The 11,650-nt window shown below is 36.2% G+C and overlaps 1 pseudogene across 1 annotated transcript; it reads right to left on the reverse strand.

Moving 5' to 3' along the window:
- Nucleotides 1–3,983: 3,983 nt before the first annotated feature.
- Nucleotides 3,984–9,228, reverse strand: LOC149147418 (large ribosomal subunit protein eL21z/eL21y pseudogene; annotated as a pseudogene). Its single transcript, XR_016263178.1, has 4 exons — nt 9,065–9,228; nt 8,050–8,131; nt 4,489–5,042; nt 3,984–4,316 (listed from the first exon to the last, which is right to left on the reverse strand). The product of XR_016263178.1 is annotated as a large ribosomal subunit protein eL21z/eL21y pseudogene (transcript).
- Nucleotides 9,229–11,650: the final 2,422 nt, after the last annotated feature.

Genomic DNA, 11,650 nt, shown 5'->3' on the forward strand with positions numbered 1-11,650 from the left:
AAACCTTATTCCAAAATAAACATCTCAACATAAAAATAAGCACACAAGTTTTGGAAACCCTATTCTAAAATAAACACCTCAACATAAAAATAAACAAGCGCATGATATAATAATTTATAACAAAATCTTCATTTCTTTTTAAATCATTAACTTATTCCAATACAATCCTTTAAAACCCACAATGAACTCTCGAAAGAAATGTGGATTAGCCCCCAAAAGTTTATTTTTTTTTCTCCGTAAATGCTAATTCTATTAAAGAAAAATAAAAAATATATACAAAGAGGTTAGAACCTCTGAGGAGGCTGCGGCCATTCCTCTACCAAAAACTCATGGACCTTACAGTTCGGGCTTGATGCTGAATTCACAAAACATGTTACAAAATTTTTGGTTCGGGCATTGACATACTTAAAAAGATTGCCCAGACTGAGTTCATCATGCCCTATATTGACCACAAAAATTGAGAAGCAACTGACATAACCATATTCATAACAGAAAACAGAGACTGGAATGACATTGGCCCCTCTCTGTAGCCAGAGTATGGACCAGACAGAGACATCTATCCTCAGAATTAACGACACATACCCAAAATTACTTAGACCACCCGGCAGAGAGGAAACAGTTCTAATCTGCATGCTTTGATGAGTCTAGCATTTCTGCTTCCGCATGACTGGTAGAAGCAACCCAGGTCACAAACCCACTGTCATCCAAAACAGGTTCGCCACCATCAGGAGTGGTCACCAAATTTAAAACACCACCTGCCCACTGAGTCAGGCCACAAGGCACAATATCATTTTGAGCCGGATCCACTGGATGTTGAGGCTCCTACGAGACATGGCCACCTTCTTGCTAGTTATCTGCCTGGAACACCATCCCTGTCAGGTGCTCGAGAAGCACGCTGTCTCCCTGAGACTGAGAGGGGGTCGTGTTAGCCGAGCTAACCTGATTACTATCTTCCTCCGCGAGAACGATAGTGAGGCTTGCAGTCAAAATGGGTCTATTAAGCCGGCTTTGGAAAGTGAATCTGGCGGTCTGGAATGAACTGTTCGGAATGGGCCTGGCTTGTTCCGGAGGCGGAGAAGAAGGAGACGCAGAGGCAATAGGAATGACATTTTGAGGGACAGGGCGAGAAGGTTGGCCTCTATTCCCTGTATGACTACCTCTGCGAGGCACACCGCGGCGTCGAGGCATCCTCAAAAGCGCAAATTGACTAGCAGAAAGATTGAAACAGAGAAGATCAATTACCTGAGGAACGCAAACAGCTTCAAGGAGTTTACCAATCCACGCTAATAGCCAGATTCGGAACACTAGACAGAGGTTCTGAGACAGCTCTGCCGCATTATGAATCGCTCCAATAACTGAACCAGGTGTGATGAACCGATCCATGGCATTATAACAAATTCTCTACCGATCACTCATGCCTCACTACAACAAAACCAGTGATTTGCGCCAGATTTAGCGCCAGATTTTAGTGCATTTTTTTTGTAATTGTGATGAGCAACCTGGCGCTTGATCCAGGTGGATATTGGTGGCCACCCACTAATTCCACTTGGATCCCCTCTAGTGCTTCTTACAGTTTTTATCAGTTTCCTTAATTATAGCACAGTTTACTATTTTTAGCAGTTTTTCGGGTCCTAAACTTCCGGAGCCGTTTTGAGGCCCTAAACGACGTTTTTTGGGAAATCCACCGCCAGCGATTTTTTTGATAAAAATCGTCTTTTCCGTCGTAGTCCTCGGAGAGATCTTTCCAACGGGCTATCATGCACGTCAAACGGAGATAGTATTACCAATTCGCGACCCCGGGAAGTTGATGTACCAACTTACCCAAAAACGGGGCCCACAATTTGGCGTTTCATCTTCTAGGGTTAGGTTTTGGAATGTGAAGGGTTTTCCATTGTTTCTCAACAATAAATAGGCCCTCGAGCCTCATTGTAACACAGTTCAAAACAGTTCAGAGGCATGTAGCCGACACATCTCTTCTCAGAGATAAGCTACCATCGCCCTAGCTGGGTTATTTCTATTTGTAAGCATATTTTAGTATTCTCCATTAATGAAATGAAGTATTATTTCCGCGGCATCTCTGTTTTTATGGTTATCTCATATTATTATTTCTGTTGCATCTCTGTTTTTATGGTTATCGCATCTCTGTATTTATGGTTATCTCTGTAATCTATTGCGTTCCTGCTTAAATCCGGATCAACGCTAAATCTGGCTCTATTGTACAACTTTTAAAGCGTCCTTTTTTGCACCTGATTTTGCATCCTTTTTCACGCTAGATTTTGCATCATTTTTTACACCAAACTATGCATCATTTTTTGCGTCAAATTTTGAACCAAGATTTGCATCTTATTTTATGACAGGTTTTTCTTCTAGTTTTGTGTCATTTTTTGCATCTATTTTTCATTCTCTTTTGCTTCCTATTTTGTGTCATTCTTTGCTTCCATTTTTGCACCATCATTTGCATCAAGTTTACACTGTATTTTGAATCCAATTTAACGTCTTTTTATGCTTCCAGTTTGTGTCAATTTTTGCATCTAGTCTTACGCCAGGTTTTGTATCTAGTCTTACACTAGTTTTTGCTTCTATTTTTGCACCAGCTTTGGTGCCTATCTTTGCACCATGTGTTGAATTTGATTTAGCACCAAATTTTGCATCCATTTTTGTGCCCATTTTTGCATCTTTTTTTGGACCATTTTTTACATCCACATTTACGTTTGATTTGTCTCCATTTTTCCCATCTCATTTTGCACCATATTTTGCGTCATTTGCTTCATCCAATTTTGCATCATTTTTAACACCATCTCTTGCATCTAATGTTACATCATTTTGAGCATCCAAATTTGCATTTATATTTGCATCTTATGTTGAGTCATGTGTTGTGTCCACCTTTGCATCTTATTTTGTGTCTAATGGTACATTCAATTTAGAGCCATTTTTTACGTCTACTTTTGTATTTGTTTTTGCACCAAGTTTTGCATCCAATTTTAAGCTATTTTATGCCCCTTTTTGCACCATTTTTTTGTGTCTACTTGTGTCCAATATTTCACCATTATTTACACCGACTTTTTCATCCAATTTTGCATTTTTTGGTGTCTAGTTTTACATCGTTTTCACCATCCAAATTTGCATCTTTTTTTGCCTCATTTTGTGTCCACATTTGCATATAATTTTGTGTCTGAGTTCGAGCCTAAATTTGCATGTGATTAGGAATCATTTTTTACATCCAATATGGCATCCTTGGTTTCACCTTTTTTCAGCCCCATTTTGCATCTTGTTTTATGTCTTTTCTTACATCTTTTTTTTTTCCTTTTTTCCACCCATGTTTGAATCCCAAATTTACACCATTATTTGCATCATCATTTGGCATATTAATTTGTAACGTTTTTTGCTTCTTTTTAACGCTCAACTTTGCATCTTATTTTACATCTAGTTGTTGTCTTTTTTTGCATCTAATTTGGTGCCCATTTATGTGTCCTTGTTTTTGCCCAATTTGATATCCTTTTGTATGCCATGTTTTGTTCCCTTCTTTGTGTCAACTATTGCACAATTTTTCACTTCTAATTTAAAACACTTTGTATGTCAATTGTTTGCATTTTGTATTAATTCCTAGTTTAACATCCAATTTTACTTTCAATTGTGCATCCATGGTTACATCCGCATTTGACTTCTTATATAGAGTATATTTTTCTTTACATATATGACCCCCTTTATAGATTCATAGTGAAATATATGATAGTTTCTAAATATCATTAAAGCAGATATCACAATTCAAAATCATTTGTAAAGAAATTTAAGAGAAATTGACAACATCCATCCAAAAAAATAACAATGTGTCATTAACAATTTTCAAAACATGTATAAAATAGCAACATAATACTAATAAAATCAGTATTATTTTTAATCAAAACAAGTAAAATTCAAATATGATTAACAAATCAAAATATTTCATGAATATCGTTATTCTACGATAAATTAACAACATACATAAATCAAACTCATCGTATGATTACAAAATCAAAATGTCTCATTGATATAGGGTAAATTCACAACACCCATCTAAACATAACAATGTCATTCTACACAATAATTTCTTCATAAAAAACAATGCATGTGCATGCCTAGCTACCACCACCAAGATCATCCTCATGATCATCTTGACCATCATCATTACTATGATCCACATCATCACCAACACCGCAACTATCATCATCATCATCTCCTCCTTCACCACCATCATCCTCATCCTCATCCTCATCATCTCCTGATATATGTTGAACATAATTTGGATCATCGTCTTGGCAATCATTACCTATAGCATTCTGACAAAAGAAATCAATATTACATGTTAGTATTAATTACATAACACAACACATGTTTTTGTTATACAATGTTAACCATAAAATGACGTAAGATATAATATCTAATAGTACTAAAAAATAAAATGAAAATATGGTTTAAAAGTATATTGGAAATCCAACTAAGATTACATACCATAGAGTCCATCCAAACAACAAATTCAACCGATCTCTTTTGCTGCAGCACCTCCTTTTCCAAATGATTTGGAGGTTTTCCATATTTTAGTTCCTACCAATCAGTAAATAGGGAGAAATTAGATAACAATGACTTTCTTCTAGTACAAAATTTATTAAAAAAATATCACATGTTTAATATACTTACAAAGGTTGTTATCAGTGCTTTTAAACCTTTCTGGCCACTACGATGAGTGACTTTTGTCTTGGTTAACCTCGCCCAACCCTAGAACCAAACCCAGTTACTTTTCTAAAACCTTAGTATCCACCCTTCAAATCATTAACAACATCATATGGAATGGGTGTAACTGTCTCCAAAACAGCCCCCTCAACTATAAATCCTGGCTTAGGGCCCTCAGGCTGCCTCTTGGTGCTGATGATCTCACCATGTGCTTTGGCCTCTACCTTCAATTGGTCATTGTTTTTTCTTCTTAATATAGCATCCTCGGCACACCTAGACGGTTGCACATGCTCAATTCGTACATGAATTCTCTTCTTGATTATCTTGTTACGAACCTGATCATCAAACAGAATTTCAGCATAGAACAAAGAAAGACAAAAGAACTCCATCCCAATTGCATTTCCACCAATTATTTTACAGTAACCATATGATCCAACAGTTCTAACAAATGAATAAACAAGAGGGCACTAAAATGAAAACAGGCATGGATTATCAATCTTAGTTCATTTAATCACATCCTGAGAAACCAATGTCACCAATCCTATGCACTAGACTGCCATGCAGCCTTATTAGTGCAAATACGTACAACATTTATGCAAAAAAAATGCAAGACAAGCACAAACAAGCATACTAGTTGCAATAGATGGGTATCCAAAGACTGAAATAAGGTGCCACTGTGATGATAAAAAAAAATAGATGATATAACACAGGATGTACAAACCAGGGTTCATGCTCATATCGCTGAAAGAGCAAAGCCATACGGAAAATCTCAAATAAATTTCAGAATATGTATTGTTTATTAAGAAATATAAAATCCATTTTATGATCCCAAACACCATTGAAAAAATAGAATATGTATTGTTTATTAAGAAATATAAAATCCATTTTATGATCCCAAACACCATTGAAAAAATAGATTTACTTAATAAATTAGAGGAAAACACCACCGATATAAAAGATGGTGCATCAGCAATTATCTAATGGCATTCGTCTAGATGCATTGGCAATGCCAATAGTTTCATTCCTTACACTTGAATCCCCAACAAGAAAAAACAAAAAAGGCATGATGCCGCACTAATAGTCTTTTTCTATCCAAAAAGATAGATTCCAGATTCCAGTACAAGAAACTGAAAATGAGATGAGATCTTAGGAGGGAGTTCCTAAAGCAAAAAATTATATCTAAGAGACAAGGCAATTTAAGAAACAAAAACATAAAATAATTCCATCGAAAAAGGTTTTGAAAAGATACTAACAGTGCAAATGACATGTTAGTTTGGATAATAAACATGAAACCATCCATTGTAGTATCACAAATACTCTAGTGGAGAGAAAATATTTCCAGTTCTTTACAATCACTCCAAGACAGAAAAACTATAATCAAGAAATACTGACTCTCAATCATTCCAAGCCATAAAAGCAAATACATCTTAATCAAAGAAACTTTTATCCCAGCTCTCACAAGGTCAAAAAGAACATGTATAATCAGTAGTAGATAAGCTGTAGTAGGACTTGAACCAAGAGGAATCAAGTAAATACTTATAGAAAATCATCCCAAAAGCTATGTCACAACGTTCACAGAACTTCAATCTTGAGGTTCAAAATTTGGCAAACCTTAAAAAAAAATTGAGGTTTAACAAAACTTATCAAACGCCATAGTCATTGACCAAGTCCATAAGCTCAGAATTCATAACTTCATGTCATAACTCAGGTTTGTTATCTACCCTTGCAATTTCCATGTTCATGACAGCATTTTTTATGTTTATTGATGTTTATTCCTTACTATTTTATGAGATATTTCATGGCAAACTTCATCATAAAACTCGAACTCAAACCAAAGTTAATAATTGCCGGACCCAAACTCAAACCCAAGCCATGAGACTTAGCCCAAAAGTACAAAAGGGAAACTCCTATATAATTTGGAGGTGTTAGGTATGAAAGGAAAAATGTAAGTCTCATTAAATTAAATGCATCATATTCGCCCTCAAATAATGCAGACATTACATATGATTTAACATTAAAATGTCTCTAGCACCCATGGCTCAGCTTAGTTGGCAATGGAAAAGCCAATTCTAAGGTATTTTGGGCTTATATCATATAAACCCCCAACTAGTAACGATGGCCCACACGCCAGCACTAGCAGGTAACTTGTGACTCAACGGTGGCCCACACGCCATCACTAGCAGGTAACTTGTGACTTAGCAAGGGCTAAAATATCCATATAAACAATGGCCCACAAGCTAGCACTAACAGGTAACTTGGGACTTGGCAAGGGCCAAAATGTCCAAATAAACAATGGCCTATAAGCTAGCACGGACAGGTAACTTGTGACTTAGCAAGGGCCAAAATGCCCAAATACATACCCATGGGTTCGAAGTTCAAACCCCTGGGGTACATCTCCCCTTCTGGCCTGGTCACAGTAGGATTAATGTCTCATTGGGGATTTGAACCTGGGTGATGAGTATGAAACCTACCTCACAACCATTCAAACCATTGACACTTGACTGCCAAAACAGTTTTAAGTTTCCAATAAAAGCACCACTCAAAGGGGCTAAAATGAAATCACATTTAATCAGGAAAAACTATAGGAAGATTTGAATGTGCTTATACCTGCCCTGTGTCATCCACACGAAGCCATGGGGAAACGCCCGACGACGATAAAGAGCTCATGAAGGCATACTAAAATATGGGACTCTTAAGCAGCGTTTGCATCATAGTAACATCAAAGCTGAATGTAGCAAACTAGAACAATTTATCGCTGCGAAGATTCATAACAGGGATGCACATTCCAGAGCATGTATCTAAAGTTAAAATGCATGATCATAGAAAAACTTTTACGAGTGATGACGAACAGAATATGAAACGAAAACCATCTGCATATTCGTAACAGGGACGCCAGCTCATAAATTTAATATTAAACCTGATTATAAATAAGTTTTTTCAAGGTGCTTAAAAATAAATTTTACTATTGTGATTACAAGTCGCTTATAAGAGGAAAGAAAATCTAGCCACGTTTAACCCGATTGTCAATTTTACTGATTAATAAGGGAGCGCAAACTTATTGCAATAATGCACATCTGTTTAATCGGAATAAAATAAAACAACAGATTTAACGAGAACTTGATAAAAGAATCGAAGATTTTCTCGTCATTTATTCGAAAACTACACCAAAAAACCAACCTAAAATACTATAAATGTACTTTGCCAAAATACATCAAGCTAAAAAGACACGCACGATCGACTTCCATTAGACTCAAAACACGATACTCAGAACACATTTTATGGGGAAACAAAATTTAATGGAAAAAGATCGAATGTGGGAGAAAATAAAATAAAATGTAAAACCTCTTTGTTCATTTCGACACGGATTGCCCACTTGGTAACGTTCGAGACAACACCGGTGTGGCCATGGTAGAACTTATGATTCCTTCAAAAGAAGCGACCCAAGCCACAATAGTTGAAAATAGATGAGTATACAATGGCAAAAGAACATGATTGGCAAGCTAAAAGGGTTGAGCTGGTATAGTATGTCATCCAAAGTAACATAAAAATTGAAATCAACATATTAATGGGTAAATTTTCCAGTGCAGATCTACAATTTCAGATAAGAGAAAATCTAGTAAGGCTATAGATAGGGCAAACCTGATTACGGCACCCAAAATATCTAATTTAACAACAACAGACTTAACTGTTTCAAACAAAGAATTAGTCTACGCAGCAGTTAGAATACAGCAGTGTCTACCTCATTTTACCATACAATATATATAACGATCTTAATGTTTAAAAACCCATAACGGCAAAAGAAAACCACTGAATCATGAATCAGAACAAGAAGAAATTCAGAGTTATAAATGATCAAATACGACACTGCTTTAAGAGGTAAACCCAGATCGTTTGAAAGGGGTTATTAAACTCCAGTTCCAGAAAAATGGAGCTTGTCTAAGAACCTTGATAGCTTAAATGGGGAAAAACATAGTAATCTTGAAAACCACGGATTTTAAGGGGTGAAGGTGATGCCTAAACCCCATCTCAAGTCAGGGTAAGCATGGAGAGACCAAAGCATCAAATTTTCTGAATAAAATTATTGATCGGCCCTAACCATTGAGGTTTCGACCAGTGATTTGCATATTTTCCAGTAGAACGAAAATACCCACTAAGAAAGGGGGAGAAACTATGAATCCGCAACTTCTCTGAAAATATTTATGTCCAAACTCAGGTTTGGGCCTTGCAAGCGCCACATTAAAACAAATATGAAACCGTTCAAAAAATCATACAACCCTGGTCACACATCAAGAGCGAATTCGGGCCAAGTCCCAGAACCCCTGAGACAGCAAAGACGAAATAAAAGTAAAGTACTCACTTGTGAGGCATGCCCTTGTGAATCGAACCATTGACCTTAATATCCACGTACTGCCCTATCTTGTATGTCCTCAGATATGTGCTGAGAGGGGCATATCCCTTCTTCCTGAAGGGCCTGGCGAACAGGTCCCTCGTCCGAGCTCGCACTCCATGACCTATCGGCATATTCTCCTCCCTCGGTGGATTCGCTCTTCCTACTGCTGCTACTGCAACTCCTCTCTCGTCAAACTCAAAAGAATTTACGTAAAGGGTAACAAGGGTTTTTGTAAACCCTAATTTTTCCGAACTCGGGTTAAGGTAAGGTTAGGGTTTGATGGGGTTAGGGTTCGGGGATGTGGGTAGGGTTTGGTATAATTTATACTTCCCAACAATGAAGTAAAAATGTATATTATTATTTAATAATATAAAATGTTCCATTTATAAGGTTTTAATGCAACATGGAAGGTTAACGAGTTGGGGGTCATAAAGTTATCCTTACATATGAGGTTTGATTATTTAAATAAATAAAAAAATTATAATTATAATTTTAAACTTTACACATTTATTTATTTAATAAAAGTTATTAAATTTCAAGCGAATATTACAAATTAAATATAGTCGGAAATGAGTATATAAATTGAAGATGGATTATGATTCTAATTTAATTATAATGAGAAGGGAATCTAGAATGTGTATATAAATTGAAAATGGATTTTGATTCTAATTTAATTATAATGAGAAGGGAATCTAGCATATATATATATATATTAGATTAAAAGATGTTAGAAATTATTTGATTTAAGAATAAAGCATCAAGAATATATAATGAGTTTGGGTATAATTTAAATTTAACATATTAATTTATATCAACATGTTAGTGTGGGTATGATTTAAATTTAGCATATTAATTTATATCAACATGTTATTGTGGTGGTCACTAAATTCATGAGAAAATTAGACCTTCTTTTCCATTTTAGATCAAAATTTTGAAAGGAAATCATATTAAGATCAAAATCAACCATTAGAGAGCAAGAAAATTTTATCAAATCATCTTCCTCCATATGAAGTAAGAGCTCAATATTGAATTCATGAGAAAATTAGATAATGTACCTACAGGAGAATACCTAATGCACAGAGGAATACATGGGCCAACTTGGTGCGTGCTATGCAAAGATGCATCGGAATCCACAGAGCATCTCTTTTTGAGATGCAATGCTACACTAGAATTTTGGCGATCTCTCTCAAATCAGTTCTCTTTCAATGGCAATTGGGAAGGATCAGACCTGATTGAGGCTTGGGAAAAGTGGGCACAAAAACATAAGGGATCGAAATGTATACTCCTTCTGATTCTTGTAAACTGGCAGATTTGGAAGGCTCGAAATCGCTCCATATTTGAGAACAGACCTATCATCTGTCCATTGATCGAAGCCACTATCACTGCTGCCTATAAGGAACTCCCTGACCCTCTGCCCCCAAAAGAGCGCCATCCTCATTCGCCCCCATGCATTGACAAAAACATCCCTTGGGCCTTCTTTGATGGGGCTGCAAATCATCAAAGCTGTGGGGGAGGTTTTATATTACATTTGAATGAACATCATTATTACACTGTAAAATCGGGCCTGGGCACAGGAACTAATAATTTTGCTGAGCTCATAACCTTGCGACATCTTCTCCATTTTGCTCTACACCACCATTGCACCAGCATCAATATTTTTGGGGATTCAAAAACTATAATAAATTGGTTCAATGGCATATCTGACTGTCACATACACACACTCAGCATCATCCTAAATGAAGTTTTTATTTTCAAGGCAGCTTTTAACAACATCTCGTGCTCCCACATTTACAGGGAACATAACGGCCATGCTGACAAATTATCCAAGGAGGCCGCGTTGATGGACAGAGGCATATGGGAGATCGCAGAGGTGAAGGGACGGAATGAATACAGATATTTTCACCGGCCATACATAGACCAAGAATACCAGCATGCACCAGAATCTTAATTACTGAAAGGATTTTTGTTTTTTGTCATGCAGACAGTGTTTATCTATGATGATCGAAAATTGCATATTTTTGTGCCTTATGGCAAAATGTAAACAGTCTTATATGACAGAACTATTTCTCGAAGAACTACATAGTGCTCTGCACGATATATTTATGTAAATATGGAACACTGTTATACACACAGTGGAAATCGCATATGCGTAAAGCATTTACAATATGTAATTTTTCCAATCTTAATGAAAAATTACGGATTTTTCCAGTGGAAAAAAATGAGAAAATTAGATATTCCTTTCCATTTTAGATCAAAATTTTGAAAGGAAATCATATTAAGATCAAAATCAACCATTAGAGAGCAAGCAAATTTTATAAAATCATCTTCCTCCATATCAAGTAAGAGCTCAATATTGAAGTCGGCCTTTGCGCTGATATGGCTCCCACATTAGAGCAAGGCATATTTATTTTGAATGGGAGCATCAAATCTTACCCAATCACATAATAAATACAATTCTTGGCCTTTCTTCCCTCATACGCATCAATGGGTGCTCAACCCAAGGTTTTTAATGGGCATCTCTAAAATCGAATAGTGTAACATTGATTCCCCTCA

Source organism: Pinus tabuliformis, chromosome 9 (genome assembly GCF_031772625.1).
Source record: "Pinus tabuliformis cultivar Carrire ecotype Pingquan chromosome 9, CPIR1, whole genome shotgun sequence".
Lineage (NCBI taxonomy): Eukaryota > Viridiplantae > Streptophyta > Pinopsida > Pinales > Pinaceae > Pinus > Pinus tabuliformis.